We start from the raw sequence: 11,450 nt of genomic DNA, 5'->3' as shown, positions 1-11,450 counted from the left end.
TGTTCAGCAGAGACTCCTCAGGGGCCTGGAATCAGTAGGCAAGAGGGTCAGAAGGAAAGTGCTCTTGACGATGACGACGACGATGATGATGATGATGATGATGATGATGATGATGATTTTAAAGAAAGCAACAAGGGGTGCCTGGGTGGCTCAGTCATTTAGGCGTCTGACTTTGGCTCAGGTCATGATCCCGCCATTCGAGAGTTCAAGTCCCACATTGGGCTCTGTGCTGACAGCTCAGAGCCTGGAGCCTGTTTCAGAGTCTGTGACTCCCTCTCTCTCTGACCCTCCCCTGCTCACGCTGTCTCTCTCTCTCTCTCTCCTAGAAATAAATAAAACATTAAAAAAAAAATTTAGGTTCTGTGTTTCTCTACCTCTTTCTCTGCCTCTCCCTGACTCGCTCTCTCTCTCTCAAAATTAAAAAAAAAATTTAAAGAAAGCAACAAAATTAGCGGACACAGATGAGGCACTGGTGGTAAAGCAAGCAGTGATTTTTTTAGGGAAGATTTGATGCCTCCTGATTGGCTGGGATNGTGTGTGTGTGTGTGTGTGTGTGTGTGTGTGTGTGTGTGTGTGTTTTGAGGCCACACTTTATAGAACCAGAAGCTGGAGAGGAAGCAGGAGGTTGGGATCCGGGCTGACCTCACACAGGAAGCTCTGAACGTGGCCCCAGAGAAGCAGCTTTCTGGAGGGGACAGAGCCTAGAAAGCGCCCAGAGTCACAGCCAAAAGAGATATGTTGGCAAGCGAAGAGCAGGAACGGGGTGGTGGGGAATCAAAGTCAAGTGGCCCCGGAGGGAGGGGCCCCCCACCCCGGGGAGGGGGGTGCGCCCTGCGCTCCCCCAGGCACCTTGTCCCCATGCCATGCTGGGGCCTCTGTGCCCACAGAAGCTGTGCCGCACTGGCATCGGCAGTGGGCCTTTTTTAATGGACGCGGACCCCCTGCAGAGCCCTCGGCTGCCCTGCGCTGTGCTGCGGCTGAGACGTCTGCCCCGCGCTGTCCTGTTCCGTGGGGGCTGACCCTCCTCTGCTCCAGTCTGCTCTTTCCTTAGCAGGCTGACAGTGCAGGCGCGCCCTGCAGGTGTGCGGACAGAATGCGCCTTGGTGTTTCTGCAGCGAACGTGCCGGCCCTGTATGGGTGCTGCCGTGCGTCAACATGGCTACATATTCCAGAGGGAGCCCTGAGCGTTGCAGAGGCCGGTCAGGGCCCCCAGGGAGAGGAGCAGCACAGGCCTCCTGCCGTGGAGATGGCAGGAACTACAGTAGACCTAGCTGCCGTGGCTTAGGCGCTATGACGTGCCGGGGGGTGGAGAGCAGTTGATACCTGGAATCCCCGTAACCACTCTTCTGTGCAGGGAATATTGTTGGACTCACTACATAAAAACATGAGCGCTGAGACCACCTGCCCAAGGTGACGAGTCAGAGGTGGCCAGACTGCCAGCCCGCTCTGATGCGCCAGACACCCCTGCCCATCCTCACTAGGCGCCGAGCACCCCATCCATCCGTCCCTGAGGTCGCAGGAGTCCTGCCGGGGCAACCTGGTGGGCGCACTCCAAAAGGGAGCCCCACTCCCGAAGGTCTTGCCCAGCCCTGGGGGTAGGGGGGCTTCCCTGGGGGGCAGCTTCTTTTCCTTTGGGCACAAAAAACTCAAAGACAGGCCCTCCTACCCTCCTAGTCCCACAAGAGGTGGCAGCCAGGGTGGCTCGGGTGGCCAGGCCAGAAGGACTTGGGTAGAGACACGCCCAGGCATAGAAGGCTTGGGCTCTTCTGGGGGTGTGGGTGTGCTTCCCGGCTTCCCAGCTGTGCGGAGTGGGCTGTCGGAAGTTCCCAGGGGAGGGGGAGGGAGGGGAGGGACTGCACCAGAGGGAGGACCCCAACATTGTTTTCGAAAGGAGCTATACAGCCTGAACCTCCAGGCATAAGGTCGGGTGCTGCCCTGCCTCTGGGCCAGGACTCCTGAGCCCTCAGGGACCCCCAGGCCCCTCAGCCATGCCTCTCCTCACCTCTGCTGATAAGAGGGCAGGGGTGAATGAGCAGAGAACTGCCCAAGTGATAGATACAGTGAGTGGTGCCCAGACCCCCCCAGCAGATGATCTCTGGGGCTGGAGGAGGGGAGACATTAGCAATGATCTTGCAGGGCGGGGGGTGATACTCTCCCAACAGAGAGGAGTAAGACGCTGATTCCCCAGGACCAGTGACAGTTAGAATAAACACAGAGACGATCAGACCCTAAACGCAGCAAGCTACACACAGAAACGTCATTCCCCAGCTGGGAACGGGCGACACCTAAAAATACGGAGCTGAGGTTCCCACAGGAATGCTCAGCGGCCCGCGTCCAATCGAGAATGGCTTCTGGATTATGGGTTAGAGTAAATAAAGATCATCTGAGTAACATAACCATAGGTTTTTAGCTTAAAATGACATCTGGTACCAACATATTGTCTGTCTCCGAGAAGCCCAAATTGCCAGTCGTCCTGGGGGCCTCTGCTGCCCTCAGCAACTTCTCATCCCGAGTCGCTCTGACTGGTGGGAAGAACGCAAGTTTGGATTTCCAGCCCCTCCCCCTCCCCTGCCTCCTGCTTTGGGCCTCTGAATCTCTGTGGTGACCCAGGAGCCCCTGCTGGGAACAGGCAGCCATCGTCAGCACACGGGCTGGAAGGAGCAGTGAGCTCAGCCTGCTCCCGCTGTGGACAGGAAACCCACCGGCCCCCACACAGGTCACTGTGCACCTCTCTCCTCTCCAAGAGAAAGGGCTTTGCTTTTTCTTTCTTTCTTTTTTTTTTTTTAAGTTTATTAATTTATTTTGAGGGGGTCAGGGCGGGGCAGAAAGAGAGAGTGAGAATCCCAAGCAGGCCCCGTGCTGTCAGCATAGGGCCTGACATGGGGCTCGAACTCACAAACCGTGATCTCATGACCTGAGCCGAAACCAGGAGTTGGATGCTTAACCGAATGAGCCAACGGAATGCCCCTCCAAGAGAAAGAGCTTTAAGCACAGCAGTCCCCATGGCTGGTGAGTGGCGGCAGTGTCTCTGGAAGGGAGGCTCACTCCACAATAGATTGAATTCCTGGTTCCAGAAGGTACTACTGCAAGTTACTTAGACACTTTATGCCTCAGTTTCCTCATCTAAGGTGGGGACTAAGGAGAATATCTGACTGGCCTGCTTTCATGTTCTGCTGCTTCCCTCCTTGCCCGGGTGTGTGTGGGGGGGGGTCCTTCCTCCCCTAACACCACCGGGGCAGGTCTGCTCACACCCACCACATGCTGACCTTTGCCACAGGAAGTCAGCCTAGTTGCCAGGGAAACCAGGCTGGAGTCCCAGGATCAAGAGAAGATGAAGAATCATCTTCAAAGAAAACAGGCAGGGATTTGTCATTGGCCCTGTCCCTGGGTGTCATGAAACTCTGACTTCACATCCTCTTTGGGCGCTGCTGGGCATCTTTGAAGAGTCAGGCGGTAAGAGACTGTAACTGCTCTCTTCCCTCTGCTGCTCTGGACATTATTCATTACATTTCCTTCCTGCGACCAAGGCCAGTGCAAAGTGGTGAGGAATCACAGGCTTTTCCTCTCCTGTGCTGCTGCCCCAAACCTAGCTAATCATTAACGTCCCTGCTTCTTTCTTGCTTGGCCAGTTGCTGACACGGTGAGCCTATCTCACACGCATATTGGCTAGGAGTGGGGTGGGCATTGACCACTTCAGACTCCATGAAACTTGGAACTGAGTCACAGAGAAAACCCAGGGAGTCCCCAGGTTGGGAGAGTAGAGCTGTGGCCCCCGACTCTGAGAGACACAGCTTCTGATACCTCATGGAGCAGGGCTCCAGGATACCGTCAGGAATGAGCCAGAATATACCTTGGGATAACAGAGTCCTTAGGGCAAGGCGCAAGGTCCGCTGGCCTCTGCACGTAATAGCGGGGATAGTTGTAAGATGAGCACACACTAGCACTTACAGAGTCATGCTTTGGAAGGCTCTGTGCCCCATAAATATGAAGAATGGCAGAAAAATCCACAAGGTCCCTGCAGAGCAAATATGAAAGACCCAGCAGTGGAGAGAAACAACATGACCCGTATGAACTCTTTGATGACCAAATCTGGAGGGTGGAAAGTAAAAAACCTCTGTGTGAAGGCAAGTTATGGGGCCATTGTTGACAGGCTTCTCCTGACTGGCCTGGACTCGACCCTTTTCTTTCATTGGTCCCTGGATCAAGCAACCGTGGGGTCTAGGTGGCTAAGATCTGTCCAAGGCAGGCCCTGCTCGGTGCACCTGCTGCTCTATGTATCAACGAGACCCCACATTTATGGATTTTGTTAAAAGTAGGACTTTCTTGAGGACTGATGGGCAGGGATAGCTATGAAGGATAGGATTATAATGGGCTCACATTGCTCTCTGTACCCCAATAACTGGGTGTCTGCTTTCAAGTGACAGGTCAAGTCAAGATACTCGAGATGAATGATCTCAATACTGTAGAAAGCAAGCTAGAAATCTCAGACACGTTAGAGAGGCCAGAACAGCCGGCATCCAGCAAGAGTACGTTGACTGTGGTTCATGTCTGGTGGTGTCCCAGCTGTTCTGGAGATGCAATAAGTCTCTTCCTTTCATCACAGGTACCTGGGGATCTCACTTCTTTGTGGCCACCTGAAGTGGGGGGAAAGTCCAACTCAAAAAAATGCCTTTATATGTCAGAAAACAACCAAGTGGTTACTGGTCTGGGATACCTTCTGCACAGAGCTTCTGAGGGGACCCAATGAATGCAGGTCCTTAAAGTTTACAGCACAGCTCCTGTACATAATAAGCACTCAGTAAATGTTCAATACCCTCTCTAATTTCCTGTGATATTTAAAATATAACCAGCCAGAGAGCAGGGCTCCTGGCTTCCCAGAGGCCAGTTCATTACCTGTGGCTTTCCATTCTTTATTGCTCTCTGGCTAAATTTCCATCCAGGTCATAGCGATTTTGCCTGAGAGAATATAAATTAAGTTCAGTAAGTTGCATGATCCATGTTCTCACAGACTTGATTAACATCAGGAGACATTACTCAGCAGCCTGGCCATCCCCGGCTATATAATTCTGCAATTTCGTCTCCAGAGGCAGCCGGGCAGCTCTGGCATTGCCGCTTCTGTCTAAATTCTTGGGGTGTATCTCCCCGGTGCCGCTGCAATTCTCTGCCAGCTTAAGTTACTCCCACCTTCAGAACATATGTATAGCAGATCAGCTTTTCTAGTCCTTTATCATGCTTCTATTATAAATGCACTCACGACCCTGGTCCCTGGACAGACACAAAAAAGAGACAGAGGGAGGAAAATACAGGTGCAAGCCCACAGCAACGTTCTGTGAGGCCAAGCCTATGTGTCTGCTTCTTATCTCACCTCAATTCATCCAATTTATATAAAAGCACTAATCTGATGTTTCTGGTCAATGGCCTGCCTTAGCCGAGGAGAGGAACGGTAGAGCCCAAAAGGGCCTTCTTCCCTTAGAAACCCTCCAAGTGCTGCAAGACCATTGCAGCCAGTGCTTGAAGGCCCCAGCTGGGATATCCAAGAAAAGACTGGGAGGGAAACACTAAGTCCCAGATCTCGCCCAATGAAAAGCAGAGCGCACACTAATTTTCCGGTCTGCACCACCCGTGGCAGACGCCTCGTTCTTCAATGGGTGGTTAAAATAGCCGGTTGCTCTGTCACCCAAGAGGCGGGCGTTCCCAGGCTCCTGCCCTCAAACCAGGCAGGACGGGGATGCGGCGCCAGGGCCCTATGCTTCCTATGCACCAGGCCCCATGCTCAGCACCCTGGACAGGCTACTCCTTTCTCTTCCCAAGACCCCCATGAAGTATATAACTAGGGGTACCCCCACTTCACAGATATGGAAACTGAGGCCCACAAAGATTATGCCATTTACCCAAAGTTGTATCACTCATAGGTGCCAGAGCTGGGATATGAACACAACTCACTAGACTCTAAAGTCTGTATTCTTGGGAAACCCATTTTTTTAAAAAAAAAAAAAATCTTTTATTTTAGAGAGAGAGGGAAGGGGGCAGAGGGAGAGAGAGAGAATCTTAAGCAGTTTCCATGCTCAGCGCAGAGCCCAATGCGGGGCTTGATCCTACGACCCTGAGATCATGACCTAAGCCTAAATCAAGAGTCAGACGCTCGACCAACTGAGCCACCCAGACAGCCTGGAAAATTCATTGAAAGTGCATTGTTAAGCTGCCTAAGTTACACAGATGATAGATTTTTAAAAATCTGTTTGCTAATTAATTTTTTAATGTTTTATTTATTCTTGAGAGACAGACAGAGCATGAGTGGGTGAGGGGCAGAGTGAGAGAGGGACACAATGTGAGCTGTCAGCACAGAGCCCAGTGCAGGGCTCGAACCCAAAAGCCGTGAGATCATGACCTGAGCCGAAGTCGGACGCTCAACCGACTGAGCCACCCAGGCACCCCTAAAATCTGTTTTCTAATTAAAAACTAACTACGGAAAGTAACTGTAGTGGACCAGGCTTGGCTGTGCTCTGTCCGAAGGACTTTCAGTCCTTAGCTGGTTGGTGGGCCCAGACCTGCAGGACTTGTCCAGGCCACGGTCAGGAGGTGGATGTGGGCATGGGGGCCAGGGGAGCAGGCTGGCCCTCTGCCTGTTTCACTGTCCGCAGCCGGGAGGTCCCTGCCGTGCGCTCTGAGTCCACAGCCCTCCCCATCAGGGCCCTGCGCCCACAGGCTTCCCGGGAGACAGGGTGGCACAGCTAAGGAGAACCACTCTGCGGGGGAACAGACTGGCTTTGGAATCCCGCCTCCCTTCCTTGCGGAGCTATGCTAATGAAATTAAAAATGTGAGGACAACAGACATGTCAAAGCTTTATACACATTGGCAGTTAAATACGTTAACTAAGTTTATTTCCAGCAGGGTATGAAGGACCATTAGGGTTTACCCTCTTATGTTTTACTTATTTTTTAATTTTTAAAAGTGTATTTATTTATTTTGAGAGACAGAGAGAGAGGCAGAGAGAGAAAACATGAGCAGAAGAGGAGGCAGAGAGAGACGGAGAGAGAGAATCCCAACGAGGCTCCGCACTGTCAGTGTAGAGCCTGATGCAGGGCTTGAACTCAAGAAGGTAAGATCATGACCTGATCCGAAGTCAGAGGCTTAACCAACTGAGCCACCCAGGCGCCCCACCTCCTACATTCAAAAGAGGAATTTGATTAACACAAATGATGCTCAAGTTAGTGGGTTGTGGATGTGGCATCAGAAGATCCTCCCAGTGGCCGGGAGAACTGGAATCATCCCCCACCCCATCACCCCCAGAGGCTCTGGCTCTGCTGTGCTGCTCTAGCCCACCTCCCCTGCAAGCTCATTCAGGTGCTCTCCCCACAACAGCCCTGCACAGAAATGAGCGGGTGTCTCCTGGCACAGAAGGCTGCGGGATGGGGGACAGGGAGACTGGCCTGCGTGCAGGTGGGCATGGCTGTGAAACCACACGCCAGGCCTTTGCCAGCTCTGCCACGTGGCCAGGGAAGCCGGGGGCTGGGGTCGGGGGAGGGAACTGGCCACTTCCAGCATGAGCAGATGTCAGGATCCAAACTCGTGTGAAACCATGAAGGCTAAACAGTGGCCAAAAGGAGGCAGTGCATTAGCACTGGTGATATCATCCTCACAGTGGGCTCCACCACCCTGTGGGTACCTGCTGGCATGCAAGTTCTTCACAGAAAAAGATGTGGGGCAATCCCTAAATCATACAGACCCCATTTTTCCTTTCAACATCAGCCACAGCCTCCTCTGTGCACGCTCTATGCTGGCCACCTTTGGCGGGGGTGGGCACCATGTATGTTGATAACAGGACATTTCTGTTGCACATTAGAATTTGGGAAGTGCTAACCCCTCTGGAAAATAGTATGGAGGTTCCTCAAAAAATTAACAACAGAACTCCCCTATGACCCAGCAGTAGCACTGCTAGGAATTTACCCAAGGGACACAGGAGTGCTGATGCATAGGGGCACATGTACCCCAATGTTCATAGCAGCACTCTCAACAATAGCCAAAACATGGAAAGAGCCTAAGTGTCCATCAACTGATGAATGGATCAAGAAGATGTGGTTTATCTATACCATGGAATACTACATGGCAATGAGAAAGAATGAAATCTGGCCATGTGTAGCAACGTGGATGGACCTTGAGGGTGTTATGCTGAGTGAAATAAGTCAGGCAGAGAAGGACAAATACCATAATGTTTGCACGTATAGGTGGATTAGGAGGAACTTAGCAGCCCTACAAAATCCTCCATGTTCTGACCCCATCTCCCACTATGCATCTCTATCTCCATCTCTCTATTTCCATCTCCATCTCCATCTCCATCTATATATCTCTATCTCCATGTCTACCTCTATCTCTATCTCCCTCTATATATCTCTATCTCCATATCTCTCTCTATCTCCCTCTCTATCTTTGTCTCTATCTCTTTCTCTTCCATAATGGAATCACCCCGAAGGCAGGGCTTGTGTCCAGTTTAGTTTTCCAAGTCCCGGGTCCAGAACAAGTCTGCCTGAGGAATTTATTAAAAGAATGACTACATTCCTGAGGTCTGAGTCATCATCTCCAGAGAGAAGGTCTATTCTGCTCTCCTTTGGATCTCATAGGACCCAAATTTTGTTCAGCGAGGGGAGAAGGGGGTTGAGTAGGCCATGGGATGAAGTTCTGCCCCTCTGGTTCCTGTGGAAAACTGTAAGACGCCTGTGGCCAGTTCTTCCTACCTCTTGACACAGAGGAGTCCCGAGTTAGTTTACATGTCCTCTGGGTGAGGAGTCCATCCCAACCTCTTTGTATGAACTACGCCATTCCCCGTCCTCCACTTTCCATCCCTAAGAGTCCCCAGCCCCTGCGCCGTGCTCTGTACACACCCAGCATTTAGAAAGTTCTGTGTGAATACTCTGCACTTCCCACCAGGAGGGAGTTTATAACAGAGACAAATTCTCCTGTACTCATTTTCAAGGAGAAAAGAAATGCACTTCAAGCAAGAAAATTGGGTATCTGGGAAGGTTTCCAGCCAGGAGATTTCCAGCAGGACTTGAAAAATCTTAGTCCATCCTGCATTATAACAGAGTGGGGGTGGGGAGGCGACCTTTACTCATCCTTGCTCCAGCTGTGTGTTAGTCCCCTCAGAGGACACCGAAGAGGTCCTGCCCAGGAGAATATGACAATGTGGCTTCCTTATTTCCTAAATATAGCATCGATTCCTTGCTTTTTCCCCGCCAAACTCAGTAACCATGGCTGCGTCGGCCAACATCTTAGCAGTTAGACCGTGTCTGACCCATGTCAGGGGCTCCTGACTCCCAGGGAGGTAATCTGGTCTTGTACTTCTTTATTTGATAGCACAGAGCTATTAACCTTGAAATCTGGGGAGGAGAGATGAGGGGTGAGAGATTTAGGAGGGGCACGTGGTAATACTGTCCGATCAGGAGGTAACAGAAAGCAGCAGTTTGGCCTTAATATGAAGCACGTTTCATGTTTCCCTAGAGATTGTTCTAGGCTCTGGGGTCACAGCAGGGGACTAAACAAAGCTCCCGCCCTCAGGAAGCTTGCACGGTGAGGGGATACAGATGACAAACAAACAGGAAAATGGCAAGGAGGGATGGGGGCTGCTCTGTCAGACAGATGTAGGGAAGGCCTCTTTGAGAATGGTGTCACGTTGTCATTTTAAGCAAATACTCAAATGAAGTGAGGGGAAGAACTGCATGGATATGTGGAGGCGGAGGGTTCCAAACAGAGGGCCAGCAAGGGCAAAGGCCCTGGGGTGGGAAAGCACTTCATGCATTTGAGATCAGCTTGGAGAAAGCGAGTGGAGGGGAGACCAAGGAGGTGATCGACACGGTGGCCACCCAGATCTGATGGGCTCTCGAAGCCGCGTTGAATGAACTCTGAGAACTTATTGTGCATCTTCCATGTGCCCGGCAGGTCCTAGGATCTGGGGTTGCTCAGGTGAACAAGTCACAGCCCTTGATTTCACAGAGCTTAGGGTCTAGCGAGTGATGACAGAGAGATGAGTCGAGGACCCCGCAGTCAGCGCTGGAGGGCGGGGGGCACGTGCAGGGGCCGAGAGCTCAGGAAAGGTCATCCAGAGGAGAGGAATCCAGGGGCGCTGTGGGACCAGGGGAAGTCAGCTGTGCTCCGGCCCCAGTTCTGCCCACTTGTCATCTCAGTCAGGTCCCTCGGCCTCTCTGAGCTTCCACTTCCTTGTGCATCAAATGGGAACAATAATACCTGTTCTCTCAAGAGAAAACAAGGTCATGGGTGCAAAAGTGCTTTGAAACCTGTAACGCCCTGGACAGGTGTAAAACGCCGCTACGATCTCACCGCACTGTTTTCTCTTCCTGTGCATTTTGTGGCTCTGAGTGAGGGCCCGGGCTCCAGCCTCTCTCCAGCCTCCTGGAAACCACGAGCGCTGGTGGCTCTGTCTGTGGGGGTCCAGAGCCGGCCGGAGGCCTGGCTGCATCCCACGCACTCCGCACCTCCGGTGGCCGTCGCCGGGGCTGCCGCAGACACTGTGCTGTAGCATCTGCTCCAGTGGTGACTGGAATTGCTCGAACGTGTGTGCAGAGCCCTGCCCCTACTCCTCCTCAGGCTCCAGACGAGCGTGGCCACCCTGCATCTGCCGTTCGTCTGTCTCCAGCAGCGGCACGCTGTTCCCCCCAAGCCACGCGTGGCTCTGTCCAGAGCTGCGTCTCTCTGTAGCAAGAGGCCCTTGGCCAGGGAAACTGAGGAGCCTGCATTCTCTATAAAGAAAGTTTCCATCAGCAGGAGTAAGTTTCCTTTGGGAGTAAGTTTCCATCAGCAGGCTGGCACGGTCATAGTTTAACACCAAACAAGCCCCGACGAAGTAAGAATGAAGTGCATTCCACGCATCCTGCTCCCGAGTTAAAGAGCTCTTCATTTCTAGGTCCCTTTAGGAAGAGGAGAGTGTCCTTTCACTAAGCCCAAGGCTTTACGCATTTCAGCCGTGCTGTGTATTTTCTGCCGAGTTGTCCTACCGTAAGCTCCCTTCCTCGGCTGGAATGCCCACACCCGACTCATGAGGGAACACCGCTGGGTCCCAATACAGCTTTTGTTCTATCACCTTGAGCTTGAGCACCCCCTGGGCCTCAAGACTATCTGGAAAAGGGGAGGGGATGAGAACAGTCGACGCCGAGGTCCCACGGCCCTTCGTTCCTAATGGCAGCACCTGAACCTGCCATGTCTCCTGGTCGAGGATCTACTGCGTCCCTGGGATTTTATCCGGACTTCTGCCTTTCCGCGCTCTCCTGCTTCCCTCCCCAGTTTAGGGGAAGACCCGTGTCCCTGGGTAGGAATCTTGCCTAACTTCGCATTATTTTGCCTTTTGTGAAGCACGCGGCCTGCTACTGGCGCTCCATAATTACAAGGGCAGAATAAGGGACTCCCAGATGGCAAGTTTGCCTTTGTGGTCCCGGCAACC

This window comes from Crocuta crocuta, unplaced genomic scaffold, assembly GCF_008692635.1.
Source record: "Crocuta crocuta isolate KB4526 unplaced genomic scaffold, BGI_CrCroc_1.0 scaffold133, whole genome shotgun sequence".
NCBI classification, from domain to species: Eukaryota; Metazoa; Chordata; class Mammalia; order Carnivora; family Hyaenidae; genus Crocuta; species Crocuta crocuta.
Note: the sequence above shows the minus strand (reverse complement) of the source record.